This window comes from Bombina bombina, chromosome 5, assembly GCF_027579735.1.
Source record: "Bombina bombina isolate aBomBom1 chromosome 5, aBomBom1.pri, whole genome shotgun sequence".
NCBI lineage: Eukaryota > Metazoa > Chordata > Amphibia > Anura > Bombinatoridae > Bombina > Bombina bombina.
In genome coordinates this window covers 555,413,010-555,423,424 of record NC_069503.1, presented here as the reverse complement: position 1 = coordinate 555,423,424, position 10,415 = coordinate 555,413,010, and the positions used below count along the sequence as shown (strand labels likewise).

The 10,415-nt window shown below is 36.5% G+C and overlaps 1 pseudogene; it reads right to left on the bottom strand.

Annotated features, from left to right (window-relative positions):
- Positions 1–9,476: 9,476 nt before the first annotated feature.
- Positions 9,477–9,643, bottom strand: LOC128661848 (uncharacterized; annotated as a pseudogene).
- Positions 9,644–10,415: the final 772 nt, after the last annotated feature.

Below are 10,415 nucleotides of genomic sequence, written 5' to 3'. Positions count from 1 at the left end.
TATATATATATATATATATACACAGTATATGCATATAGATATACATATGTACATATACATATATATACATATATAGAGATAGATAGAAATGCATTTATACCAACCCCAATGCATATATATATGAAAAGAGGTTATTAAAAGTAAGTGGGACAGTGTTGTCCCCAGGACCTTTTTAATGGGTGCATTACCTGGCTGATTTTACTGGCTACCTGACTAAAATATTAAAAAGTTATGATGAGCTAATATTAACATTTTTAAATGTTTATTGCTCAAATTATCATAAATACATTTATAATAAATGATGCAATTATTTTCTGCTTTTGATAGCAGAAATGTTATAATATTAGAAAATATAAAATTTCCGCCACCTGGCTACTTTATAATGCCATCGGCTGTCAAAATTTGTTGTGGAGAACACAGGGTTATGCAAGATGACGTCAAATTTGGTAAGAAGAATGGAGCATCTGAATGATGAAGAAAGGGTGCAATTCTGCAATTTTTTTATACTGGAAGAATGGCGTCTTACAAGGATATGATTGCATATAAAAATTCAAGGACATATGACACTTTGGAGTAAAAAAGAAAAATGTTTTTTCATTTTTTGAGGAACAACTAATAATTGCTTCAAGTGTTTTTTTTTCTTCTTTCTTTTGGATCTAAAGTAACAGGAAAGTTTAACTTTTTTGTCAACCACTATAAAAGGCATTGTGTAAATATGGCCCCTTTGCATTGGTGTTAGTATTTTTTTTTTCAAATCCTCCTTTTAAGTAGTTGTTTTAATCTGAGCACCAAACTTAAAATTTGTTTTTTCCATCAGTGCTTAACTCTGCCTCAGCTGACACTCTTCTGTATAGCCGCTGACACTTTGGAGAAGAAAGTGAGGAAGGTCTGGAAAGCTGTACATATATAGTACTCATTTAACACTAAAAACATGAGCGCTAAACGCCAAGGAACTTTATTATCTTTTGTTTCAAAGAAGCAGTGTGTTGAAGCAGTTCCTTCCACAAGTAAGTCATCATTATCTCAGACCCATAGTGATGATTCTGATAGAGAAACCATGCAAGAACAAATTGTAAAGAAAAAAGGATCGTTTGTACGAAAGTACAGTGAGGAATATTTAAAATATGGATTTATTGAGGTCCCCGGAAAATTACCAAAACCCCAGTGTGTTGTGTGTGCCAGAGTCCTGGCAAATGAGGCAATGAAGCCTTCAAGATTATCTCGACACTTGACTACAAACCATCCAGAGTTTATTAATAAGTCAGTTGACTTTTTTATTCAAAAAAAGGAAGCACTTCATAGTGAAAAACGTGTGCTTGTTCAGGCTAGTACTACTGATAAGTCACTTTTAATGTCTTCTTATTTAGTTGCCAAAAGAATAGCCACATGTAAAAAACCATATTCTGATGGTGAAAACCTTATTAAGCCTTGTCTCATTGATGTTGCTAGCACAGTCTTTGGTCAGTCTGCTGCAGATAAACTGAAGCAAATACCACTTTCAAATGACACCATTGCTCGTCGAGTTTGTGATATGTCAGCAAATGTGGAGGCTCAACTCATTGAAAAAGTTAAAAAATCAACATGGTTCTCACTTCAGTTAGATGAGTCAATGTGGTATTGTGAGCTTTGTAAATCAGGAAACAAGTATTTATGGCAATAGTTATAAAGGTTAGCCCTAAAATTAGAGCTTGTTGCTCTTTTTTGTACTAATCAGAAAACAACTTCTATGTAGTCTGATTAAACAATATGAGACATTTAATATATGATGAATTTTAGTATTAACTACAAACTTAGGTGTTAATAAAGATAAGGAATAATAATGAGATACATATCATATGTTCAATATATATCTAAAGGAAGCCACAGAAGGAGTAGATATACTGACATGGTCTGAATCAGTAATGATAGTAACAAAAATAGAACTCCGTTACTTCACGCAATCACACACATCCTAAAATATTTACAAGTTCAGACACTCCGCAGACACACATTGTTTGGTTGTAATGGATATTGCAGATAATAGGATTTGCCCAATAATTCAGAATGGTGACAACAACATGCAGGTAAGAAGCTTAAAGGCTTTAGTTTGGTTCGTGTACGTTACAACCTTAAGGACCGTGAGAGTTCCATTACCGCATTGAAAGATCCGTGTCTGGGACAGGCAGCGTGTGTGAATGCGGCTTACTTCCGGGTAGCGGTAAAAAAGTAGATCCGGCCGTTCAGTGATCCAGACTCGGTAATAACAAAGTTGCGACAAAAACATACGAGATTCAAAAAGGTAACAAAAGTAAATATTGGAACGATACTTTGCACAGGATACAAGTGATAGGAGACCTGAAATAGGAATAGCTACATCAGAGTAGGTATGACTTCAATAATCAGGCAGTAAATGAATGCAACAGGTAGTCCTTAAATAGGAAGGAGATCACATAGGAGGAGTTAGAGTTAAAGGTATACCACATCTCCCCCCCTTCAAGGAAGCACCCCAGGGGATTCCAAACTAGGTTTCTCAGGATAGCGGCGATGAAAATTCCGCAGAAGACGGGGAGTGCGAAGATCAGAATGAAGTTGCCAAGAGTTATCCTCCGAACCATAACCCTTCCATTTCACAAGGTACTCCAACCTTCGTCTATGGATCCTAGAATCTAACACAGCTTCAACCTCATATTCCTCTCGATCATCAATGACTATCGGAGGAGGTCTAGACAAGGAGAGGGACTGAGGTGAAGGAAGATATGGCTTCAGCAAAGAGACGTGGAAAGAGGGGTGAATTTTAAAATCCTGAGGAAGCTCCAATCTCAAAGCATTGGGGTTGATTATTTTAGACACCTTAAAAGGACCCAAGTATTGATTAGCTAGCTTTTTGCTAGGAACGGAAAGTTTAAGATTCTTTGTTGATAGCAGAACTAAATCTCCAATTTGATAGGTAGGACCTGCTGTATGATGGGTATCATACAACCTTTTCTGATATTCTTTGGCTTCTGAAAGATGTTTTTTCAGGATGTCCAGCCTTTCATGTAAATTAGTCGCAAAATCCAATGCAGAGGGTGAGTTCACTTGTTGAGAACTCAAAGAGATGGTGGTAGGATGATATCCATAAGTAACAAAGAATGGGGATAGTTTAGTTGATGAAGAAGTGGTATTATTATAACAGAACTCTGCCAAAGGTAGATAAGATGACCAATCATCCTGAAGATGAGATATGTAGCAGCGAAGATATTGCTCAAGGGTTTGGTTAAGTCGTTCCGTGAGACCATTTGTCTGGGGGTGAAATGCAGTCGAGTATCGTGAATCAATCTAGATTAGCTTGCATAAAGATTTCCAAAAATTAGAGGTAAACTGAGTACCACGGTCAGTTATAATAACTTTAGGCAATCCATGTAAGCGAACTATATTGTCTAAGAAAACATGAGCTGTTGTGAAAGCTGTAGGAAGACCTTTTAATGGAATGTAATGAGCCAGTCTTGTTAAATGGTCAATGACAACTAAGATAGTATTGTATTGATGGGATTCAGGTAATTCAACAATAAAGTCCATTGATATGGTACTCCAGCGTTTGTCAGGAATAGGCAGAGGAGACAAAAGACCTGATGGTTTTTTGTGAACTAACTTATTTCTGGCGCAGGTATCACAGTGTTTTACATAATTTGTTATATAAGTATCCATGAGTGGCCACCAATAATTTCTCCTAGTTAGGTCAATAGTTTTAGAAATACCTGGATGACCCGCAAGTGTCCCATCATGGGTTTGTTTAAGGATGGAAGATCTCATTTGTTGGGGGATGTAAAGTTTAGATTTATGGTAAAAAAGACCAGTATTAGAATCTTTCTGACAGTCTATTCCATGTGGTGGTTCATGCTTTAATTCTTTTAATATATCTTCTTCCAAAGGTGTAAGCAAACCTATAATTTTTTCTTTTGGAATGATTTGGTTGATTTGATCTTGAGTGTCTTGATCATGTTGTCTAGAGAGAGCATCGGCTTTGGTATTCAAGTGTCCCGGTCTGTATGTTAGAAGAAAATTAAAACGATCAAAAAATATCGACCATCTTGCTTGGCGTGCAGACAAAGTCTTACTTGTCTTTAGGAATTCAAGATTTTTATGGTCGGTAAAAATCTTAAAAGGCAGTTTGGAACCTTCTAATAAATGTCTCCAGTGTTCTAGGGCACGTTTTATAGCTAGAAGTTCTTTATCCCCTATGCTATAGTTTTTCTCAGCGCTAGTCAACATCTTCGAATAAAAAGCAATAGGATGAATCTCAGTCATGTTTTTATCCTGTTGTGATAATACTGCACCAATACCTGAGTCAGATGCATCTACTTCAAGAATAAATTCCAAATCAAAGTCTGGCATAGCTAGGATGGGTGCTGTGGTAAAATATTCTTTCAACTTGTTGAAAGCTTGACTTGCGGATTCTGTCCATTTAAATCTTTGTTTTTCACTAGTAAGTGCTGTTAATGGTTTAACGATTGAAGAAATTTTTTTAATAAACTTTCTATAAAAGTTCACAAAACCAATGAATCGTTGTACAGATTTTGTTGAAGTGGGAGTAGGCCAATTCAAAATTGCTGATACCTTCTCCGGATCCATTTGTATTTTGTTGGGACTGATGATGTAACCCAAGAATTTTATTTCTGTAACATGAAAAGAACATTTTTCCAGTTTAGCATATAATTTGTGTTCTTTTAAACGAGTTAATACCCAGCGTACATGTTTTTCATGTTCCTGTGGTGTTCTAGAATAAATTAGGATGTCATCAAGGTATATTATGACACAAACGTCAATCAGGTCTCGGAATATCTCGTTTATAAAAAACTGAAAAGTTGCTGGGGCATTACTCAGACCGAAAGGCATTACATTATACTGAAAAAGGCCATATCTAGTCCGGAATGCCGTCTTCCATTCGTGACCTTCTTTGATTCTAATCAAATTATAAGCCCCCTTTAAATCTAGTTTGGTGTAAATAGTGGCACCAGTTAGACGCTCCAAAAGTTCTGGTATTAAAGGTAAAGGGTATCTGTTTTTTATTGTGATGTTATTCAATGCCCTATAATCAATAATAGGTCTTATGGTACCATCCTTGTTTCTTAATAGAAACATTCCTGCAGATGCAGGGGATGTGGAGTGTGAAATAAATCCCTTACGTAAATTTTCGTCTAGGTAATTTCTAATATATTGAAGTTCCTCTTGAGAGAGAGGATAGATCTTACCATGAGGGATTTTAGAACCAGGTATTATATCGATAGGGCAGTCAAAATCCCTATGGGGTGGAAGGTTTTCTGCCTCTAATTAAATTGAATACTTCTGCCAAATCCTGATAACACGAGGGTAAACCATTATCAAGTGACGCTATGGTTTGATGTGGGTAACAAGTCTTTGAGCAAAAGGCAGAATCTAATGTTACCTTATTTGAAACCCAATTTATGTTTGGGTTGTGTTTCTTCAACCAAGGATACCCTAAAATGAGAGTATGCTGATGTATGGATATGAGATCAAAGGATAAATATTCAGTGTGTCCTTGGAATGATGTTACAAGCAGGGGAACAGTATGATGTGTGAAAGGTCCTTGTTCTATGAATGAACCATCTATTAACTTAATGGAGACAGGGTTTTGTTTGCATATAACTGGTATTTTATTTTTATATACATAGGTGGAATCAATGTAATTGCCAGATGCTCCTGAATCAATTAATGCCTTGGTTTGGATATTTTTCTGGTCCCACTGTAAAGAAATGGACAAAGTCATATGGGTATCATTTGCAATGCTGTAAATAAAGTCACTGGTTATTGTCTTACCATTCTTTTGTTTTTTTAACATAGGACAAGTGGATACTGAATGTTCCTTTTGAGCACAGTATAAACAGAGGTTTTCCAACCTCCTTCTAATTTTTTCCTCTGGTGGCAGAGGTCCTCTAAGAACTCCAATCTCCATGGGGGTAGCACTGCCATGAGCTCTGTCATGGCTTGTGGTGACTTGGTAAGGTTTCCTGGATGGGGTGTCATAGGAGGCCCTCTCTGCTCTCCTTTCTCTCAAACGTCGATCCAAAGAGGTGCTTAATTTGATAAGCCCCTCAAGAGTATCAGGGATCTCAAGACGTGAAAGTTCATCTTTGAGTGATTCAGACAACCCCAGACGATATTGATTCTTTAAACTGATTTCATTCCACTGAGAGTCCTCTGCCCACATCTGAAACTCAGTGGTATAATCTTCCACATTTCTCTTACCCTGTTTTAAAGACCTTAATCTCGTTTCAGCATTTATTTGAGTATTTGAGTCTTGATATAGACTAGTCAAAGCAGAAAAAAAATCCTTTAATGAATCTAGGATAGGGTTATTGTTTTCAAAAAACCTATTAGCCCAAGTCCTAGGTTCACCTTGTAAAAAAGATATTGTGGTACATACTTTAATCCGCTCAGTGTGATAAGTCTTAGGTCTAAGGGAGAATAATAAGTTACAGGCATTCTTAAATTCCCTGAACTCAGAACGTTTCCCTGAGAAAGGTTGTGGATAATTAATATGAGGTTCAGGTGGATCATGAGGTTTTTGTGAAACATAATCTTTAACTATAGTTTTAAGTGCAGCATTTTCAGTTTGCACTTCAGTTACTGCTCTTGCCAAATAATCAAGTTTGAGATAGACATTATTAAACTCCTTCTTTATTTCATTAGGATCCATAATAGTAAATATTCCAATCAAAAAAGATTTTGATTGTCTTTTGGGCCTGATTATTATGTGGTATTGTGAGCTTTGTAAATCAGGAAACAAGTATTTATGGCAATAGTTATAAAGGTTAGCCCTAAAATTAGAGCTTGTTGCTCTTTTTTGTACTAATCAGAAAACAACTTCTATGTAGTCTGATTAAACAATATGAGACATTTAATATATGATGAATTTTAGTATTAACTACAAACGTAGGTGTTAATAAAGATAAGGAATAATAATGAGATACATATCATATGTTCAATATATATCTAAAGGAAGCCACAGAAGGAGTAGATATACTGACATGGTCTGAATCAGTAATGATAGTAACAAAAATAGAACTCCGTTACTTCACGCAATCACACACATCCTAAAATATTTACAAGTTCAGACACTCCGCAGACACACATTGTTTGGTTGTAATGGATATTGCAGATAATAGGATTTGCCCAATAATTCAGAATGGTGACAACAACATGCAGGTAAGAAGCTTAAAGGCTTTAGTTTGGTTCGTGTACGTTACAACCTTAAGGACCGTGAGAGTTCCGTTACCGCATTGAAAGATCCGTGTCTGGGACAGGCAGCGTGTGTGAATGCGGCTTACTTCCGGGTAGCGGTAAAAAAGTAGATCCGGCCGTTCAGTGATCCAGACTCGGTAATAACAAAGTTGCGACAAAAACATATGAGATTCAAAAAGGTAACAAAAGTAAATATTGGAACGATACTTTGCACAGGATACAAGTGATAGGAGACCTGAAATAGGAATAGCTACATCAGAGTAGGTATGACTTCAATAATCAGGCAGTAAATGAATGCAACAGGTAGTCCTTAAATAGGAAGGAGATCACATAGGAGGAGTTAGAGTTAAAGGTATACCACAGTCAACTGATATTGCAGACAACAGTGTTTTAATAGCCTATGTACGGTATGCAGATTATGACATGGGTGATGTGGCAGAAGACATACTTTGTGTGTGTACATTACAAACATACACCACTAGCTCAGAAATATTCAGAATATTAAACGAGTACATTGAGAATGCAGGTCTACAGTGGAAATACTGTGTAGGCCTATGTACTGATGGAGCTGCTAATATGACAGGTAGGCATTCAGGAGTGGGTGCTAAGATAAAAGAAGTGTCCCATCCCAACATAATGCTGACACACTGCTTTATTCACAAAGAGCACCTGGCTTCAAAGAAACTGTCCCCTGAACTCAATGATGTTCTTACACAAGCCACAAAACTTGTAAATTATATAAAAAACTCTGCTCTGAACTCCAGATTGTTGGCTGTGCTCTGTGAAGAGATGGGATCAGATTACCAACACCTTTTGTGCCATACAGAGGTAAGATGGCTATCAAGAGGTAGAGTGTTAAAGAGGCTTTTTGAAATGAGGAAGGAGGTAGAAGTGTTCTTACTGAGCAGAAAACATGAAATGGCTGGTTTATTTAAAGATGAAGGATGGGTGGCTAGACTTGCTTACCTGAGTGACATTTTCTCAAAGATAAATGAGTTAAACTTGGGTCTGCAAGGAGAAATGACAAATATTTTCACAGCAGCAAAAAAGTGGAAGGTTTCAAGAAGAAACTATCTCTGTGGGTTGAAATGATTGAAAGAAATAATTTTGAAATGTTTGCAGCATTCAGTGAGTTTCACCAAGAAGACACTGGCTTTGACTTAGAAGTTGTAAAAAAACATATAAAAGAACATCTTGAAGCACTTTTGAAGGCATTCCAAAGCTATTTTCCTGAAGAAAGAGATCCCAGGAAAGAGAATATGTGGATAGTCAATCCATTTATTGGTCATGACAACAGCTTGCCTTATGAAGCCAAAGAAACTCTATTGGAACTCTCATGTGACAAACAACTTGAAAAAGATTTTCAGAACAAAAGTCTGACCAAGTTTTGGATGAAGGTGAAGGAGGAGTATAAACACTTACATGAAATAGCCATCAAGTTTCTTCTCTGTTTTGCTACTACTTATTTGTGTGAAACTGGTTTCTCAGCCATGACACTTTTAAAAACAAAACAAAGAAACAGGCTTCATCTTCAGGATTGTTTGAGACTGGCTGTTACTAATCTGAAACCGCAGTTGGACAAACTAATAAAGGAAAAGTGTCAGCAAAAGTCACATTAATTAACCTTTTTGTTATACATTTAGGCATAATATTTATTCTTTTTATGCCTGTTGATATTGTAATATTTCTATAGCTTTGTTGGTATTAATAAAGTTTTATGTCACATAATGTCTAGCTGTAATTTCTTCCAAACCTACTCCAACCCACCGCCGATGCTTACCGGGCCCTGGACAGGTCTGGCTAAAATTTACTGGGCCTTGTGGTCACTTAGGTTGAGAACCACTGATCTAGGTGATAGGATGGAAAACCTCATAAAGTCGGACCCTACAAGGAACGACGATTATAAGAATACAATTTCCTCAACAAGAGAAAGGAGAACATATTCCAGGTCCCCAGGACACCAAAGAAATATATTTAAGATGTATTTATAAAAATGGTCAAAAAGTTAATGGCAGAGACCTTTCCAAATCACTTCAATAAAGGGATTATAAAATTGAGTTATAAACTCATATAGATAAAATAGAATCACAAGCGACTCCCAACATATGCAAATAGCACCTCGACATGCAAGAGATTAAATAAAATGAATTAATATTCTAAAATCACTAAGAAAATGATAAACACAATACATTACGAGAGATTAATATATATATATATATATATATATATATATAGCCCCTATGGATTCTTTAAGAGAGGAGTGCACCATACAATACCAGGTCAATGCGTGTAGTGGACAGAGCAAGCTCTACTTCCATCTCCCTGTTCCAAAAATCCATTAAATATATGTTCCCCAAATAGGGGACGTATCAAATATTAAACTGATAAAAATAGATCCTTAGCTAAAAGGCAGAGAAGCGATCCAATAAGAAATATTATAATATAAAACTTCTATGGATAACATAGGAGAATATGTATCACAGACATTAGATAAATCACCTCAATATGAGAGATTATTAGATTATTATTAGAAAACGAAAAATTAAGATAAACCCATAGGGTACAGGGAAGCACAAATAAAAACAAAATGTATGCTTACCTGATAAATGTATTTCTTTCTTGACACGGTGAGTCCACGGATCATCTAATTACTATTGGGAATATCACTCCTGCCCAGCAAGAAGCGGCAAAGAGCACCACAGCAAAGCTGTTAAATATCACCTCCCTTCCCTCCAACCCCAGTCATTCGACCGAAGCAAAGGAAAGAAAGGAAGTAACAAGGTGCAGAGGTGTCTGAAGTTTATAACATACCAACAAAACCTATCTCTAAGAAAACAGGGCGGGCCGTGGACTCACCGTGTCAAGAAATAAATACATTTATCAGGTAAGCATACATTTTGTTTTCTTTCTAATGACACAGTGAGTCCACGGATCATCTAATTACTATTGGGAATCAATACCAAAGCTAGAGGACACAGATGATAAGGGAGGGACAAGACAGGGACCCTAAACGGAAGGCACCATTGCTTGAAGAACCTTTCTCCCAAAGGAAGCCTCAGCCGAGACAAAAGTATCAAATTTATAGAATTTAGAAAAAGTCTGAAGAGAGGACCAAGTTGCAGCCTTGCAAATCTGTTCCACAGAAGCTTCATTTTTGAATGCCCAGGAAGAGGAAACAGCCCTCGTAAAATGAG